The sequence below is a fragment of the Ranitomeya variabilis genome, chromosome 3 (assembly GCF_051348905.1).
Source record: "Ranitomeya variabilis isolate aRanVar5 chromosome 3, aRanVar5.hap1, whole genome shotgun sequence".
Taxonomy (NCBI): domain Eukaryota; kingdom Metazoa; phylum Chordata; class Amphibia; order Anura; family Dendrobatidae; genus Ranitomeya; species Ranitomeya variabilis.
Genome location: NC_135234.1, coordinates 690,498,756 through 690,519,034, shown reverse-complemented (window position 1 = coordinate 690,519,034; position 20,279 = coordinate 690,498,756). Strand labels below are relative to the sequence as shown.

Sequence of the window (20,279 nt, the reverse complement as noted above, 5' to 3'; positions counted from 1 at the left end):
GTCACAATCCGTCAAAATGTTGAAAAGACGGATCCTGTGCAGATTGTAAAAAGACTGAAGCACTGGATCCATTTTTTGACGGATCCGTCGAGGCAGTTGTTGCCAGAATTTAAGGCTATGTGCACACGTTGTGTATGCGTCTTCACCATTTTTTTTTTCCTGTTAATAATCGCCATGTGAGGGCTTGTTTGTTGCGGTAAGAGTTGTAATTTTGAAATACACCATTGTTTTTACCATAAAGTGTACTGGAAAATAAGAGAAAAAAAAATCAAAGTGCCGTGAAATTGCAAAAAAAAAAAAAAAAAAAAAAAAAAAAAAAAGGTGCAATTCCACTTTTTATTATCTTGAATGGAGGTGGTTTAAACTTTTTTTTTCAACTTTTCACTTGCTTCAATACTCTCAATGGGAGACTAGAAGTTGAGATCATCTGTTCGCCTGTGCTACACATAACAGCACTTCAGCTCTATGTGTAGCTAAAATGATCATCTGCTCTGAGCGCCGGCCACAGCGCTTCTAGCGATCCGGAAATGGCAACCAAAGTGGTCTCCTGCAGACCTCTGGTTGCCATGCCAACCCATCCACGACCTGTGGTCATGTGATACAGGCGCTGATGTGCAGTGTTTGGCATTTAGCATGCTAGTGCTGAAAGCGTGTCACACTGTCAGTTTGGCAGCCGCATTTAACATGTTAACAGTCGCGGGCGCATCGCAAATCCACCCGCGGCTGTTAGGGGCACATCAGCTGATGAAACCAGGTGACATATGATGGGAAACATGCTCAACGCCAGAGCCCACATGGTGTGTGCGGACATGCCCTTTGACATATATAAACGTCAAAGGTCGTTAAGCGGGTTCAAACCACAGGCAACGCCTCTAAATAGCTGGAAACAAAAGATCCACCAATCTCAATAGGCGACATCTTTATTAATAATTTTTATATAGCGCTAACATTCCACAGCGCTTTACAGTTCGCACACATCATGACCACTGTCCCCGAAAGGGCTCACAATCTAATTTCCCTATCACTATGGTCTTTGGAATGTGGGATGAAACCGGAGAACCCAGAGGAAACCCACACAAACACGAGGAGAACATACAAACTCCTCACATCATCACAGCTGACCTTAATCACCTTCGCTTTTCAATTAACTTTGACCTTGTTTCTGAGCATGTGCAGAATGTATTCATTGTGACTAATGTACTCACTTGTTTCCTGAAACAGGATTTAAGACAAAAGAGGGGGAAGAAAAAAAAAAAAAAAAAGTACAAGTGACCAGACTGGGAATTGCAAGATTTTAAATTTCTCTTTTCAATACAGATTTTTTTTCTTTTTGCAGAAATCACAGATTTAAAATAGGTCATTTTCTGACAATAGCTTTCATTTAAGTAAGCAGCCTAATTTGGCACTAAAACATTTTTTTTTTTTTTTTTTTTTTTTAGCATATCTGCATTTTAGATTATAATCTTGTGAGCGGGGCCAGCACTCCTCTTACTTGAACTGTGTAACAACGTATTGCTGTGTAATGTCTGACATTGTCAGTCCCCTCTAATTAGCAAAGTGCTGCGGAGTATGGTGGTGCTGTAGAAAGTATTGTGATTGTTTAAAGACAACCTGTCACCCCGTTTTTTTCGATATGAGAAAAAAAATATGGTTCAATAGGGCCTGAGCTCTGCTTTACATCAGTACCTTTCATATCCCCCGATTCCCCACCTTTGCTGAGAAATTACCTTAGTAATCTCTCCGTTTTCGTATGTCAATCACCCCAGTCCGGTCCAATAGGCGGGCCTAATCGCCGATTCTCCCCACCACCGGCTTTGCTCTACGAATCTTCTTTCCTGCGCTGGCGTAGTTTTCTGCGCCTGCGCATTCAAGTGGCGTCTCGAGCGTGCGCAGTATGTTTTGCCCAACAGTGGGCAAAGCATTCAACTCATTATTGGCACAGAGCATAGGGTCAAAAGCCGGCGCATGCGCAATAATGATTTCATGCTTTGCTCAGAGTTAGTCAATGCATACTGCGCACGCGGGAGATGCTAATTCAATGAGCAACCGCAGAAACTGACCGTGATCTGTGCTATTCACAGATCTAGTTACGTCCGACACGCCGAGGAGCGAGGGAGGATTTTGGGGGAGACAGCGATAAGGCCCCGCCCACTGGACTGGACCGGGGTGATTGACATACGAAAACGGAGAGTTTACTAAGATATTTTCGCAGCAAAGGTGGGGAATTGGGGGATATGAAAGGTACTGATGTAAAGCTGAGCTCAGGTCCTATTGAACCATATTTTTATCTCATATTGAAAAAACGGGGCAACAGGTTCCCTTTAAGAGACATCACTTTTGCAGTACATTTAAAGTGAACCTGTCAGCTGGACTGTGCTCCATAAACTACATACTGTGTCATGATGGCACCGCTACACGGATTAAAATGATAACTGGGTGCTGAAATCCGTCTTGTGGTTGTTGTGTAATCTGTATTTGCCGTTTTCAGTTAATGAGAGTCTTGTGCTCTGGGGCGGCCTGTGGGGGGAGGGGTCTTTATGTGGTGCTCAGCTTACATATTCATCTGTATGGGTTTATGACAGGTCACGGATCCTTCAGTGACCTGCCCCCAATTTAAATATAGTGCATAGAATAGTGTTGATATTACGATTGTTAATATTCTTGATATGCAATATTGTTGAAAATGCCTATAATATTGTGTCTACTGTGAGGCTTAGAAAAAAAAAAAATTACATCCAGCAAAATGGCACCGATGCAGTATTATCCATCTTTTACTGATGGATGCTACTGCGCAAGTGCCGGCGCCGTTTTGTTAAAGAAAAAATTATTTTGCTGCAGCAAAACAGCAGCGCCACTTGTGCAGTAGCCTCTACCGGTAACAGATGTTACAGCACAGGTGCCGCTGCAAATTTTTCCCCCCACAGCACGAGACTGTCATTAATTGAAAACTACAAATACAGATTACACAACAACCATAAGACATATCATCCAGGTATCACTGTAAGGCCGGAGTCACACTAGTCTGTAATACGGACGAGTGCTATGCGATAAAAAAAATCGCATAGAACTCGGACCAATGTTAATCTATGGGGCAGCTCCCATCATCCGTTTTTTTTCTCGTCCGTATTACGCATGCGAGTGAAATCACAGCATGCTGCGATTGTCTGCGTATCTCAGCTGAGAAACACCAATGCAAGTCTATGGGTGTGAGGAAAAAAAATAAAAAATCAATCGCACAGCACACGGACCATGCATGTGACTTGCGAGAAATTCTCAGGCATTGGGCAGGTGACAGGAAAGGCTCAGCCATTATTTGCTCATTTTGCAAGTGTGTGAGAAAATCTCAACATACGGATGAGAAAAAAAAAAAAAAACATCCTGGCATAGCACACGGATGAGATATGGATCACTATACGGAGAACATTTGTTGGATTCTCAGAAGACAAAAAAAAAAAATAAATAAATAAAAAAAAATCGGACAGATTTTTTTTATACATTGTGTGTGACTTCAGCCTAATCAGTATAACGGCGCTGACCTGACACTGTCTGAAGGTTACTGTGCACAATCCTGTTGACAGGTTCCCTTTACTAATCGTTCTATTTAATTTTGGGGTACAAAAAAAAAAAAAAAAAGTGTGTATGTGTGTTGAAGGGAGTGGGTTAATTTTGCAGCATAAAGATTCTTCAATATATGATCAAAATAGAAAGTTGATCTATTAATAAAAAATTGTTACTAAATAATTTGCCTACTTTCATTCAAAACCACATATCTTAATTTGTCGGTACACGGAGCTTTGTTTTGCGAAGCAAATAGTTCTTATCTATCTCAGTTTGGAGTTAGACAACTCTTGTTAAGCTATGTGCACATACTGCAGATTTCCTGCGGACCTGCAGCGATTTTTTCTGCAAAGAAACACTGCAGATCCGCAAGTGATTTACAGTACATTGTAAATCAATGGCAAAAGAAAAAAAAATGCCGTGCTAATGGTGCGGAAAAGTCCACAAGGAAAACGCAGCGGATTAAAAGTAGGAGCATGTAAATTCTTTGTGCGGATCTGCAGCGTTTCTGCACCCATTCCATAATAGAAATCTGCAGGGGTAAAAACACATAATCCGCAACAAAAACGCACAAAATCCAAGAGATGCAGAATCCGCACAGAAAATTCCACAGGCAAATCCGCAACGTGTGCATATACCCTTAATCACTTGGTCTCAAATTTGGAAAGAAGAAAAACTACAGTTTGGGTATATTTTATCTATACACCGTTTATTATGAAGGTAAACATTTCAATTCAATCAAAGGCAATTACAGCTGTGTTATTAATGTTACTTAATAGATTATTATGTATCATTATTAGTTGTTAATTTAGAACAAACTATTTTTTGTTGATTTAACTTTAGGCAAAATAAATGTTATAGCTATACATGTGCGTGCATATCTACACACTAATATTTATTATAATAAAGTCGGTAAAAAACATGCATAATGTCTATTATGAGTGTATGGGGAATAGATCTATATGTATATAATAATCCTGCAGTGCTAGCCATTATAAGCTTTGGTGTACATGCCTATGTGCATGGCAGAGCTGGGTTTTGTTAGCCCCTTCTCTACTATGGCAGCCCAGCAGTATCTTGGAACTGCTGCAGGCAATTACAGCGCTCAGTAGTGATGCGGCGGTAGATGACTGCAGCGGTCATGTCCTGTAGACATGACGTCACTGCTACAGCTACGTCACCAATGCAGTGGTCAGTGAGTAACCTCTTTTTTTTGTACAAGGCTAACGTATGGACTATAAAAATTTAAAAGGACCCCCCCACCCCGTTTAAAATCTATAGATATCTGTCAGAATACATATGCATGCATGTCAGTGTTCAACCCATAATTTAAATGTTGCCATGTTATTTGCTTACTGTTTTCTCCCTAGAACAAGACCCATCAGCATTGCAGATTAGCAATATGGATTCAATAGTAATGACAAATGGATGCTACAGGATCTGTAAAAACACCAGAATTATGGATCAGTGTTCTGCCTAGTGCTGCATATACTTGCAGAATAGATTCCCATTCACACAATGCATGTCCTAAATTACAACTAAACTCAGACCTATATGGCAGCATACCCATATATTAAAATGGCAACGTGTGCGTGTGTGTGTGCGTGTGCGCGTGTGTGTGTATATATATATATATATATATATATATATATATATTAAAAAAAATGTTTTATTACACTATGACTTTAGATTGGAGGAGGGGGGACACAAACAAAAGCCGTAACTGACCATGCTTTTTTGTTCAACCCCGCTTCCTGCCACCATCACCCCAAAAAAATAGGTCTAACTATTCTCCATTATTTTCAATGGGAGACATATTGAAACGTATTAATAAGTCTATTCATTTGGTAATTGAAAAAAATAAAATACAATTTCTCGTCTAAATGCATTCTTCCCCAAAACACACCAAGTATGTCATCTTCTCTGTACTAGTAAAAACTAGCCTTTCTTAAAAGCATACAAAAACATATCATTATGTTCGACATACAGTATACACCTTCATAGGTTTTTAATGCATATGTCATAGCTGCAGACCTGCAAATGTGAACCTAGCCTAAAGACTATAAAAGCTATAAAATATAAAAACTAAGGATGATACACTGGTTAGCCTTTGCACTGAAGTAGTTAAATTCTATTGCATTTTTGTACGCAATAAACCAACAATGAGATAATACAAGCTCATCTCCGAATTCAAAGAAGGATTTTTGTAGTGTAGGAATAAGGCAGCACAATAACACACATGCATACAAGCAGCAGGGCTGCCTACATACATCGCCCCACATCACAATGAGCTTCTCTCCCACACTCAGCACTACATGACACCCTACATGTAAAATACACACACACACACACACACAACACTAAACACTGACGTATCCAAGCCCATGTTAGGACGAAATGACTCATTTACTAATAGCCCACATCAGAATACTGGGCAGTTTTGGTGGAAAGTGAAAGGCTCGTAGTTTTGAAATGAATGCTGTAACGTGTAGCATCTTCTGATTTCAATCTGCAGCTTAAAAACACAGTCGTCGAGACAATACTAAATCCATCACCCCATATGCAGAAAGATTCCATACCTTACCTGATGTGCTCAACTCCACCTGCGCTACTTCAAATCCAGAACATAAAGGATTCTTTACCCCCCCTTCTACCTTTAGGCATCTAGAAGAATTGAAAAAAAAATCATAATTAAAATATACTCAATATTAAATGATAAATTGTAAGCTTGCAAGCAGGGCCCTTACTCCTCTTAGTATTCTTTTAACTGTCTGTTCCTTTGTAATGTCAGATATGGTCTGTACATGTCCCCTCTGAATTGTAAAATGCTGTGGAATATGGCACAGGAAAAATATATATCTTTCTACTGCGTTAGCCAGTAGATAGAAAAATATTTGACAGTTCTTGGTGGCTGATAACTTTTAATGGCCAACTGAAAAGATGGTAAATTGCAAACTTTCAAAACTACTACGGTCTCTTCATCAGGCATAGTATATCAAAATTTGAAGAGACTCAATTATACACAATAGTACACAGGAGTAATTATGGAATATGTTGGCACTATTGAAATAAAAAATATATATATTATTAAAGATGAAAAATTTAAACTTTGCTCTAAGAAAAAATAAAACATGCATGCAAAAACTGCATAGTGTGGATAGGTAGAGTGCAAAATTATTATTATTGGTTATAATCTTGAATATTGGACATACCCCACAGCAGTAACACCTCCACACGCGCGCCCCCCCCCCCCATTTTGAATATTGAAGGGTCAAAACCTGCAATAAAAACGCGATGTAACATAGCAAGATGACACTCATCAGATTTCCAAGCCCAGGATTCATCAGCGATCCTCCAACACAGTGACCTGAGGTTATATGTGAATACTTTATATGAAAAAGAAAAAAAGTTATTTTAATGTCAATTTTTTTTTATTTTTATTTTTAGCTTTTTCCTCCCGTTTAACAGAAACAAACAGCTGTGAATTTTGGAACTTACAAACAGCAACTTGCAGAAAAAAAATATTGTATTACACAAAATTACAGTAATATCGTATGGTTACGAGATTTTTTTTCTAAAGTTTAAATCGATCTGAGATTTTTTTATTTTTTATTATGACAATTGTAAATAAAGAGGTTAATATGGTGGGGGGGTGGTAAAGTGGAAAAATGAGACACGGCATCCGTTTTAGCCAGTGAAATAAATATTAACTGCGGTAATTTGACCTCTGATATACCGTACAAAATGTAGGTAAAATATAACAATTAGATGCAAATATACCCTGGGCTGGATAGGCCCAAATCTACACTGCACTTCAGTTTTTCACAAGGTCACTGTGTGGAGAACTCGGACCAAAACATTTCTAACAAATATTAACCCTTTTGGTGCATGAGAAGTCAGTTTAACCCATAGCACTCCAAAATGCAGATAGTCATTTTTTCAGAACTACAATTTTAGTTTTCACGATAGTCAGGGCGTAATAAATCCATGTTCAGATGGATCACAGATTATGGTGTGTATTTCTTGTGTGTTTGATGGCAAAAATGGTACTTGCAGTCTATGATAGTCTCGCCAGGAAATCACCTGTTCTATTAAAGAAAAAAAATTATATATAATTTTTTTGTACTTTTTTATTTTACATTCACATATACTCATGTCTTTTCTTTAACCAGAACTTTATAGAAAAGAAAACAGACTGGCTTCTGAGACCAGATCACTGCTGCATAATAGTTATGAAAATCTTGCACATTTAAAAATTTGAAAAAACAAGGAATTCACATACTGACTTTCTAAAACCTTGATTATTTTTAGGGTAAGTACACACAGGGCGTTATTGCTGCTTTTTTTTTTTCCTGCAGCAAAACCTGATCATCTTGGCAGGAAAGAAGCTGCGTCAAAAACGCACGTTTAGGTGCGTTTTTTTTTTTCTCTTTCTCCATGTTAATGTCCTTGGATTTTCAGCAACAAAAACACAGCAAATAATGATACCTGCGTTTTTTTCAACACCAATTCAAGTCAATGGGTGAAAAGAACGCAGCAAAAACGCTGAAATAAGTGACATGCTCCATGTCCAAAAAACACAGCAAAGCACAAAATACTGATCAAACAAAAAACCAATGTGGGCATGAGATTTCTGAGATCTCATAGGCTTTGCTGGTATTGTAAAAAGCAGCTGAAAATTAGCATAAAAAACACCCTGTGTGAACTTACCCTTACAATGAAGCACTAACATTGTTACAGATGTACGAACTGCATGACACTAATGTTAAAATGTAAAAAATATATTTTTAAATGGATTTAATTTAAAACAAAAGAGAAAAAGCAAACACTATTTACACAAACATGACATGTACACACACTTTCTTTAATAAACAGGCCTTCAGGCCTCACTTCAAGATGGATATGTGATGAAGCCCCATCCTATCTGTACAGAAAAACAATTGTGCAGAAAGTGCAAGGTCCCAGAGAGAAGGAGGACCTTCTCCATGCTGGGTATGCAGCTGGCACATCATAGTATGGGAACCACACCCAGGATAACTATATAGCACCGGCTTCTGTAAGTAAACATCCCAGAATGGTAAAGAGATGTGAGCAGAGCACCTGCTGCCAGGTAATAAGTCCTAGCACTTTATGACAACGTGTGGGCTTTCTGGTGCTTGTAGTGTGATGAGGCTCCTCACCTAGTTACTGGCTGGTAGAGCATTGCTGGGCTTATATTATATCCTATATTCACACTCGTACACAGTCCCACATACACCTGGCTACTGCATGTACTTATAAAACCGAACCACACAGTGCAGCGACTATACCAGGACTGAGTCATCTACACATAAAAACCACACACTACTGATAGCATGAACAAACGACCCGTATGTGTATACATTATATAATGCTAATCAACTAATGGTGTACATGTATTTATTGGCTGTCAGGTCATATAGTAAATGGATCTTTGTGGCACCTACTAATGCCTCACTATACTGATAATTAGCGCTATATATGATGTATGTCACACGCCACATTTTTATTTTGTTACATTTGTTTTTCTATTGTAAACAAAAACAGTTGTAAAACTAATCCCAATACAAGAATTTAAAAGCAAGGATGTCTTAATATTTGTTAAATCTGTTCTTGGTTTAATTTTTTTTTTTTAATAAGACAGGAGAGTCAGTAAGTCATGTGATGATTTCTGGAGAAAAAAAAAAGGAAGGGAAAAAAAAAACTGAAGCAAAACATGAATACATCAGTCTTCCAAAGACCGCAATGTTTCAAAAAAAAATAAAAAAAAAAAAATAAAAAAAATTATATATATATATATATATATATATATATATATATATATATATATATATATATATATATATATACGTATATATATATATATATATATATATATATATATATATATATACACACATATATACACTGATGGAAACGGATCTGTGTACAAACTTGTGTGAAAAGGCTTCCCATTTACATGAAATACAAATGGGAAAAAAGTGTTTAAACAATTTAAGTAGATATATCAATTAGAAAAGTGTGGTGTGAGGTGTTCAACAAGCAGCACAGTATACATGTCCTATAGTATTCATTAGTTATCTGCATATATACTGTTAACCAGTATCTAACATTATATGTGTATAGGCACAAACTAGAGCAACAGATTATGCACACAGTATTTAGACACACACTATATAGTAACTAGAAATTAAAAATCTACACACACTACAGGGGCCAGTACATGTTATACAGACACTATACAGTAACTATATATTCAGTATCTATATACACTGCACACTACAGGAGCCAGTACATGTTATACAGGCACTATACAGTAACTATCTATATACACTGCACACTACAGGAGCCAGTACGTGTTATACAGACACTATACAGTAACTATATATTACGCATCTATATACACTGCACACTACAGGAGCCAGTACATGTTATACAGGCACTATACAGTAACTATCTATATACACTGTACACTACAGGAGCCAGTACATGTTATACAGTAACTATATATTACATATCTATATACACTGCACACTACAGGAGCCAGTACATGTTATACAGTAACTATATATTACGTATCTATATACACTGTACACTACAGGAGCCAGTACATGTTATACAGTAACTATATATTACGTATCTATATACACTGTACACTACAGGAGCCAGTACATGTTATACAGTAACTATATATTACGTATCTATATACACTGCACACTACAGGAGCCAGTGCGTGTTATACAGACTATATATTACGTATCTATATACACTGCACACTACAGGCGCCAGTACATGTTATACAGACACTATATATTACGTATCTATATACACTGCACACTACAGGAGCCAGTACGTGTTATACAGACACTATACAGTAACTATCTATATACACTGTACACTACAGGAGCCAGTACATGTTATACAGACTATATATTACGTATCTATATACACTGCACACTACAGGAGCCAGTACGTGTTATACAGACACTATATATTACGTATCTATATACACTGCACACTACAGGCGTCAGTACATGTTATACAGGCACTATATATTACATATCTATATACACTGCACACTACAGGCGTCAGTACATGTTATACAGACACTATATATTACGTATCTATATACACTGCACACTACAGGCGTCAGTACATGTTATACAGGCACTATACAGTAACTATCTATATACACTGCACACTACAGGCGTCAGTACATGTTATACAGACACTATACAGTAACTATCTATATACACTGCACACTACAGGAGCCATTCCATGTTATACAGACACTATACAGTAACTATCTATATACACTGTACACTACAGGCGTCAGTACATGTTATACAGGCACTATACAGTAACTATCTATATACACTGCACACTACAGGCGTCAGTACATGTTATACAGACACTATACAGTAACTATCTATATACACTGCACACTACAGGAGCCATTCCATGTTATACAGACACTATACAGTAACTATCTATATACACTGTACACTACAGGAGCCATTCCATGTTATACAGACACTATATATTACGTATCTATATACACTGCACACTACAGGCGTCAGTACATGTTATACAGGCACTATACAGTAACTATCTATATACACTGCACACTACAGGAGCCATTCCATGTTATACAGACACTATACAGTAACTATCTATATACACTGTACACTACAGGAGCCAGTACATGTTATACAGACACTATATATTACGTATCTATATACACTGCACACTACAGGAGCCAGTACATGTTATACAGACACTATATATTACGTATCTATATACACTGCACACTACAGGAGCCAGTACGTGTTACACGTACAGACACAGCAGACCCCGCAGCCGCGCTTGCTCCTCTCCGCAGATGACAGTGACTTCTCCGCACGGCCCCGCGCTCTTCTCCCGCGTCCACGGCAGGGACCCACGCAGCACATAGACCCACGCAGCACATAGACCTGCCGTCAGCCTGTGGCCGTCCCTCCTGTCACACGCAGTGTCACCTGTGGTGTGCAGTCACCGCCCGTCCTGTGCCATGTACAGCAGAGACCGCCGCATACAGAGGTGTGCACCGAACACCTCCGTACCCCGCGCGGTCCCTGCACATTATATAGAACGGTTAGAAAGTGACCCGCTCCGTGACTCGTATTCCTCGTCCTCTGCATGGACGTTATACGGACAGGTGTCACACAGGACACTGACTCCACCGCTCCGTGTCACCCACTTCTTACAGAGCGCGCGTATTTAGCGCTCCGCATTGTCTGTACACGCACCTGTATGAGGCAGAGGCAGAGGCAGCGGCACAGACACGTCACGCACACACTTCTACCCCTTCACTAGTGGGGTCCCCGGCACTGGGGAGCTGGAGGGTCCTCTCTCTCTCTCTCCGTGTCCCCCCCCCCCCAGCAGGGTGCTACCATCCGCGCCCCCGGACCCTCTCTATCTGCCGGGGCGCACCACTGCCGGGGCGGGGGTGGTGTCAGTTGCAGGTACGGGCTGCACAGATGACAGCGCCGCTGACGACCCCCCCCCTGTAGTGACAGATGCCCCCGCCCACCCCCTCGCAGTCCCGCTCAAACTGATCGCGTCCCACCCGAGCCCCCCGGAGCCGCTCTCCGCCCGCGGACCCCACAGCGGCTTCAAGGGATTTTTTTTTATTTTTTGCAGATTTTTCCGGCCGCCCTGACAGGTGTTCTCACAGGAGGCGGAGAAGTGAGCGCTGCCCCGGAGCTGTCACCGCACACCGGGGGGAGGAGGAGGCCGGGCTCCGTGCGAACGCCCCGGTCCTGACACGTTATACGGCCATCTCCGTGCTGCCGCGTCCTCCCTTACCTCCCTCACACTGACAGCGCCGGGCGCCCGGGGCAGCGCCGTCCTCACACCGGCCTCCCCTCACTGACCTCCTGAGCTCCGGGTGACACTGCACTCCGCGGCGCACTACAAGTCCCGTCCTGCCAGGCAGCCATTCCCCCAGACAGCTCCGGTCCAGTCAGGACTCGAAAATGGCGCCGAAAGCGCAGAGCTTCTCATTCAAATTCGTTAGTGCCAGCCCCGCCAGCCCTGGGGCATGCCGGGAAGTGCGCCGGCTGTCAGCAGAGCCACGCCCCTGGACACGCCCACACCCGCCCAGCACAGTCCGGAGCGCAGGCACAGCGGCAGCGCAGACAACAGTCCGGCGTCCTGTGCGAGGGCGGAGGGCGCGGAGCTGCGGCGGCCGGGGGTCCCGCTAGTAATGAGGCCGTGCTGCTGCTGCAGGAGCCGGGGCCATAGAAAGGTCTCCTTGTACCTGTACAGACAATGTCTGAGAGCATGCGACCCTGGTGTGAACGGAGCTCAAAAAGGAGGATGGAAAAAGTGAGGGGAACACAATACCGCACGCGTGTTATTACTGTGGGGGTCAGACACGGGGACCCTCCGTCCACTGAGGGCAGCGCTCTACACCGTCTGGCCCGGTCACCTCCCAGCTGTCACCTCACACACAAACCAATGTATCTGTCTAAATACAGCTTCCTACGGTGAAGACTTAAGGGGTTGTCCAGTCTACAGTCACAGTGTGTCACTCCACACAACTCCTTTAAAAGGTATGTACCAAAATCAGAAGTTAAGGGAGAGGGGTTAAAGGGTAAGTGCACACAGTGCAGATTTTCCGGCCCTGCGTTTTACCTGCAGATTTTGCCTGCATTTTTACACCTGCAGATTCTAATTATGGAATAGGTGTAAAACGCTGCGGATTATGCAGAAAGAATTGACATGCTGCGGAAAATAAACCACTGCATTTCCACGTGGAATTTTCCGCAGCATGTGCACTGCAAATTTGGTTTTCCATAGGTTTACCATTCAGAGGTGGATCTTCAGAGCCCCAGTCTTGGGACCTGTGAGGGTTCCAGATACCGGAGCCCCAGCAATCGGGGCTCACAGGGATGATTACTTGCTCATGTAATTTTTTAGTGCAGAGCAACTTAAGATCATAAAAATTAGCATCAAGTAAAAAAAAAGGTCTTCAGCTCTGGAACAGTGTGGCGGATTTATATGTATATAAAAAACAAAACACAGTAACTCAGGCCCAAAATCTGGACTAGGGCCCGGTCTCCCTCTTTAACCCCTTTATGCACATCACAGTGATGCCAGTGAGCGGAGATCGGCTCATGCCGGCATCTATGTCTTACAGCAGCAGCCAGAGCCAAGCTCCAATTGATGCTGCTAACTATTTAAATACCACTATCAACCACCAACTTCAGCGTTTAAAATGAGACAGTTGTCATGTTGGCTCTTGCCACTTCCCATTGGCTTCCCACAGTACAATCATGAGACACAAATAGGTTAACATGGCAGATGGGCCTGCTGAAGACCCCAGTTACTGCCACCTTGGCACTCCTGTAAAGCTCCGACAGGCTCAAGTCCCGTAAGTTTGGAGAAAAAAAAAAAAAAAGTAAAAATTTAAATCAATCCAACCTTTCCCCTCAGAGTATGTTTCCACATTCAGGAAACGCTGCGTGTTTGACACTGCGTAGAGAGGCAGTGTCAAACACGCAGCGTCCAGATGTTACAGCATAGTGGAGGGGATTTCATGAAATCCCGTCTCCATTATGCATTAAAAGACGCATGCGGCAGACCCGCAGAAAAGGATATGCGGCACGTCTTTTAGGAACGCAGCATGTCCTTACAGTGCTGAAACAACGCAAGAATAACGCAGGTGACCTGCCAGTGACCTCAGGTGCAGATTTTACCTGCGTAAAATATGACCAAATCCTGAACATGGACACATACCCTCATTCAATAGTAAAGAAAATTAAAAAAAATAAAAAAAACTTGACCGCCACGTCTACTTCTGATCAAAATATAAAATTGACAAATACAGTATGGGTATGTGCACTCGTTGCGGATTTTGCGGTGGATCCGCAGTGGATTGGCCGCTGCGGATTCGCATAAGTTTTCCCTGAGCTTACAGTACCATGTAAACCTATGGAAAACAAAATCCGCAGTGCACATGCTGCGGAACAAAACACGTGGAAACGTAGCATTTATTCCGCAGCATGTCAATTCTTTGTGCGGATTCTGCAGCGCTTTACACCTGCTCCATAATAGGAATAGGCACAAAATCCGCAAAACAATCGCGGTCATTCCACAGGTAATTCCGCAGTGCAGTTAACCTGCAGATTTACCAAAATCAGTCCGGAAAAATCCGTACCACTTTCTGCAACGTGTGCATGTGGCCTAAAAGCTGTAGCGAGAAAAAATGTCCATTCACCATAATTGCAGTTTATCAAGCACCACTCTTCCCTAAATCAAACGGTATCATGTCGTCTGTACCCCAAACTGGTATCAATAAAACAGTCGGCTCACCCCAGAAAGAATAAGCTCTCACAGCTCAACAAAAAAAATAAACCTTACCAGTCTTACAAAAATGGCAAGAAAATCCCCTCAAATGTCATTTTTAATGCTAGCAAACTTCAGAATTGTTTTTTACCAGGTAAATGCACACACTATATATGTGTATATATATATATATATATATATATATATATATATATATATATATCTCTCAGTAGGCTGCTGTCTCACTAGCAGTATTTGGTCAGTATTTTACATCAGTATTTGTATTTGTAAGCCAAAACCAGGAGTGGGTGATAATGTAGAATGTAAGCCCGCAAGGGCAGGGTCCTCGCCCCTCTGTATCAGTCCGTCATTGTTAGTTTGTTTACTGTAAGTGATATCTGTAACTTGTATGTAACCCCTTCTCATGTACAGCACCATGGAATCAATGGTGCTATATAAATAAATAATAATAAATGCAGAAGTGGCGATGTGTTTCTATTATACTTTCATCTATTTGTTCCACTCCTGGTTTTGGCTTACAGATACTGAAATCAAATACTGACCAAATACGGATAGTGTGACGGCAGCCTTTAAAGGGAACCTGTCACCTGTCACCTGAATTTGGCGGGATCGGTTTTGGGTCATATGGGCGGGGTTTTCGGGTGTTTGATTCACCCTTTCCTTACCCGCTGGCTGCATGCTGGCCGCAATATTGGATTGAAGTTCATTCTCTGTCCTCCGGAGTACACGCCAGCGCAAGGCAATATTGCCTTGCGCAGGCGTGTACTCCGGAGGACAAAGAATGATCTTCAATCCAATATTGCGGCCAGCATGCAGCCAGCGGGTAAGGAAAGGGTGAATCAAACACCTGAAAACCCCGCCCATATGACCCAAAACTGGTCCCGCCCAATTCAGGTGACAGGTTCCCTTTAAAAGGAAGCTCAAAAAAGTGGGTAAGTCACTATATTGACCATCCTCATCAGGGCAACACTGAGAACAGCTGATTGTTGAGGGTGCCAGGGGTCACATCACCACCGGACGTTAACATTGATAACCCATTAATGTGTGATCGGTGGGGGTCAGACACCCGATACTCAACACCGATGAGCAGAAACAGGCAGATTTTTTTTTTTTTACAGGAAAATAAATTGGATCATTAGGTGAGAGTCATCGTGCTTAATGCAGAGTAATACAGTCTGCACAGGAATCATCATCATTATTACAATAACTAGTGCAACTATTTCTGTATGATATCACATATCACCATCATACATCTGCACATTGTTGCATTTGTGTAATCAACTTTAGATGTGGATTACTTTCCAACTTCTTAAAGTCAAAGCTGCATATTAAATGTGAGTCACAGCACATACAAAACTTTGTCCCTAAAATGCGTAATGACATGGAACTACAACAGTCAATAGGCCAGATTCATCATCTGTGGTCTTAAATCACATTTTGTTTTTTTTTCTTGCCATTTGTTGACTATTTATACCTCAAATTCTACAAAATGGCACACATTTCATGAATTCTGCAATGCCTGAAAAATGCCCTTTTTGAGAGAATATACGGTATATTTTCATGTTCCGTTAAAATGTTCAAACAAATGGACTTTTTCAAATGGAAAACCATAATAGATGAAGGTGATTAGAAGCAATACAGGTCCATTAAACCAAATTGCAAGGACCATAGATGGTTTTTTTGAGGGATACATACAAATATTTCCAAATTGGGGAGAACCCCAAAACAAATCCATATTAAACCATAAACTTTAACTTTTATTCTAAATACAATTAAAATATTGAGGGTGCAAAGGAAATATTAAAAGATTGTCCCTAATCTGCCTATCGATTATGTTAATCCTTTACATATGTTTAGAAGTACGGATAGGATGACACCCCAGGGTGTCAGCACTTATTGTCTGAATAGGATAAACTATATTAAAGCACTTGTCCCCCCCAACATGTTTCACCGCATGTGCGGCATCATCAGGGGATGGGACAATGGCGTGAAACACTAATACAGGTCCACAGCTCAGTATGCTGTGCTCTCAAATTTTTACAACCCCTTTAAGCTTAATCTGCAGTTACTTTATGCTATTTACATACTTACAAATGTGTTCTGGTCTGATAAAACAAAGTTTGAAATTAAACCAAACATACCTTTTGGAATTATGGACAAAAAGTTGAAACACACAACAACAACAGAAAAAAAACCATATCAACAGTGAAGCATGGTGGAGTCAACATTATGCCTTTAAGCCGGTTTTCAGCAGCTGGAGATCGAGCTTTAGTCAAAGTGGAATTATGAATAGTTCCAAATATTAGGCCTCTGTTAAAAAGATGAAGAGGAATTTCACTTTTCAACACCACAACAACCCTATGCATCCCTAAAAATCAACAAAAGAATGACTCACACTATTTTAGTTCTTGATTTTTCTAAACAAAATTTCAGTTTATTTCTCAACTGTGTTGTACAGATCAGATTGTAGGCGACATTAAGGGCACAGACAGACTGCCGTATAACGATCGCATTGCAGTGCACAGACTGGCTGGTGGCTCTCCTGGCCCGAGAATGACAGCTGCATGGAAATACATGCTGGTCAGGAGAGGCGCCAGCCAGTCCGAGAATTACGATGCGATTGTTGTCACTGTTACGGCAGTCTGACTGTGACCTAAAGTTGGAAAAAGTTCTGAAAAACATTATTTTACATGACAAAACCTGCCAGTTTAACAGGTTTTATATCCACTGTATGATGGTCCTCTGGTAACAACATATATACAATTTTATTATACTCCTTAAATCTTCATTCTGTTCAGGTAGATGACATGTTACTTCTGTAGTCGACGACTGGAAACATTGGCATAACTTAAAATTTGTGGGCCTTAATGCAAAATCTCCAAGAGGACCACCAACCATCACTTGTCTTTAATAGGAATAGTCTTTTCGTATGGGGCAAAGGGACTTTTGGGCCTCCTTAGTCTCTAGGGCACAGGTGCAATTGCAACCCCTGCACCTGTTCTAGTTACACCCCTTAGGCCGGGGACACACTTAACGTATAAAAAAACGGTCCGTTTTTCACGGCCGAGAATCGCACAAATGTTTCAAAAACAGTGATCCGTGTGCAGTGCGAGGATGCGATTTCCTCGCATCAAATGATCCGTGTGACATCCGTATGGCATCCGTATGCCGAGATTTTCTCGCAAGCTTGCAAAACCAACATCTAATGGATTTATGTGCTCAAATGTTCGGGAAAACATATATACAGTATATATATATATATATATATATATATATATATATATATATATATATATATATATATATATATCATTGAGACACATATATATATATTCTGTATTTATATTTCATTCAGCGCGATATCTGTGAACAGCCGGTAATTCAATTGCCGGCTTTTCATTTCTCCTGCACAAACCCGACAGGATATGAGACATGGTTTACATACAGTAAACCATCTCATATCCCCATTTTTTTTGCATATTCCACACTACTAATGTTAGTAGTGTGTGTATGCAAAATTTCAGCGCTGTAGCTGCTGAAATAAAGGGTTAAATGGCGGAAAAAATTGGCGTGGGCTCCCGCGCAATTTTCTCCGCCAGAATGGTAAAGCCAGTGACTGAGGGCAGATATTAATAGCCAGGAGAGGGTCCATGGTTATTGGCCCCCCCCGTGGCTACAAACATCTGCCCCCAGCCACCCCAGAAAAGGCACATCTGGAAGATGCGCCTATTCTGGCACTTGGCCACTCTCTTCCCACTCCCTGTAGCGGTGGGATATGGGGTAATGAAGGGTTAATGCCACCTTGCTATTGGAAGGTGACATTAAGCCAGATTAATAATGGAGAGGCGTCAATTATGACACCTGTCCATTATTAATCCAATTGTTGGAAAGGGTTAAAAAACACACACACACATGATTTAAAAGTAGTTTAATGAAATAAACACAGCGGTTGTTGTAATAATTTATTGTTCTCGCAATCCATCAGGACCACCCTCGCTTGGCAAAATAATAAACGCACAAGATACATACCTTCTGGTGAACCGTCTCGTCCCACGAAGTAATCCATCTGAAGGGGTTAACTAATATTACAAGCAGGAGCCCTGCAAATGCAGCTGTGCTCCGTGCCTGTAATCCCCGGCGAATGAATGAAATGTATGTCATTGACCTACATTTCCTTCAGTGGCGGTGAGGCGCCCTCTGCTGGATGTTCTCATGAACTGCAGCCTGGGAACTTTTTCCCACGCTCCAGGTCATATGAGGACATCCACCAGGGGGCGCATCACCGCGACTGAAGGAAATGTAGGTCAATGACCTACATTTCATTCATTCGCCGGGGATTACAGGCACGGAGCACAGCTGCATTTAGCAGGGCTCCTGCTTGTAATATTAGTTAACCCCTTCAGATGGATTACTTCGTGGGACGAGACGGTTCACCAGAAGGTATGTATCTTGTGCGTTTATTATTTTGCCAAGCGAGGGTGGTCCTGATGGATTGCGAGAACAATAAATTATTACAACAACCGCTGTGTTTATTTCATTAAACTACTTTTAAATCACGTGTGTGTGTGTGTTTTTTAACCCTTTCCTACAATTGGATTAATAATGGACAGGTGTCATAATTGACGCCTCTCCATTATTAATCTGGCTTAATGTCACCTTACAATAGCAAGGTGGCATTAACCCTTCATTACCCCATATCCCACCGCTACAGGGAGTGGGAAGAGAGTGGCCAAGTGCCAGAATAGGCGCATCTTCCAGATGTGCCTTTTCTGGGGTGGCTGGGGGCAGATGTTTTTAGCCACGGGGGGGCCAATAACCATGGACCCTCTCCTGGCTATTAATATCTGCCCTCAGTCACTGGCTTTACCATTCTGGCGGAGAAAATTGCGCGGGAGCCCACGCCAATTTTTTCCGCCATTTAACCCTTTATTTCAGCAGCTACAGCGCTGAAATTTTGCATACACACACTACTAACATTAGTAGTGTGGCATATGCAAAAAAAAGGGGATATGAGATGGTTTACTGTATGTAATCATGTCTCATATCCTGTCGGGTTTGTGCAGGAGAAATGCAAAGCCGGCAATTGAATACCGGCTTTTCTATAGAACACCGCTGCGTATTTCTCGCAATGCACACGCATGGTCCGTGTGTAATCCGATTTTTTCTCGCACCCATAGACTTGCATTGGCGAGTCTCGGCCGAGATACGCTGACAATCGCAGCAGGCTGCGAGTTCCCTCGGATCCGAAATACGGTGGAGAAAATATCGGATGATGGGAGCTGCACCATAGATTAACATTGTGCCGAGTGCTATGCGATTTTTTATCGCATAGCACTCGTCCGTATTACGGT

The 20,279-nt window shown here is 41.4% G+C and overlaps 1 protein-coding gene across 14 annotated transcripts in view; it reads right to left on the bottom strand.

Annotated features, from left to right (window-relative positions):
* TRIM13 (tripartite motif containing 13) overlaps window positions 1–20,279 on the bottom strand; it is a 275,480-nt gene that overhangs the window by 89,700 nt on the left and 165,501 nt on the right. For 5 of the 14 annotated variants that reach the window (XR_013224053.1, XR_013224057.1, XM_077298110.1 and 2 more), the window contains one exon: window positions 6,143–6,222. The gene's annotated coding sequence lies outside the window, so the exon portion shown is untranslated. Of the gene's footprint in view, window positions 1–6,137; window positions 6,223–12,423; window positions 12,642–16,472; window positions 17,239–20,279 lie in introns of those variants that run through there. The other 9 variants (XR_013224055.1, XM_077298113.1, XM_077298114.1 and 6 more) reach the window with 6 other exon arrangements.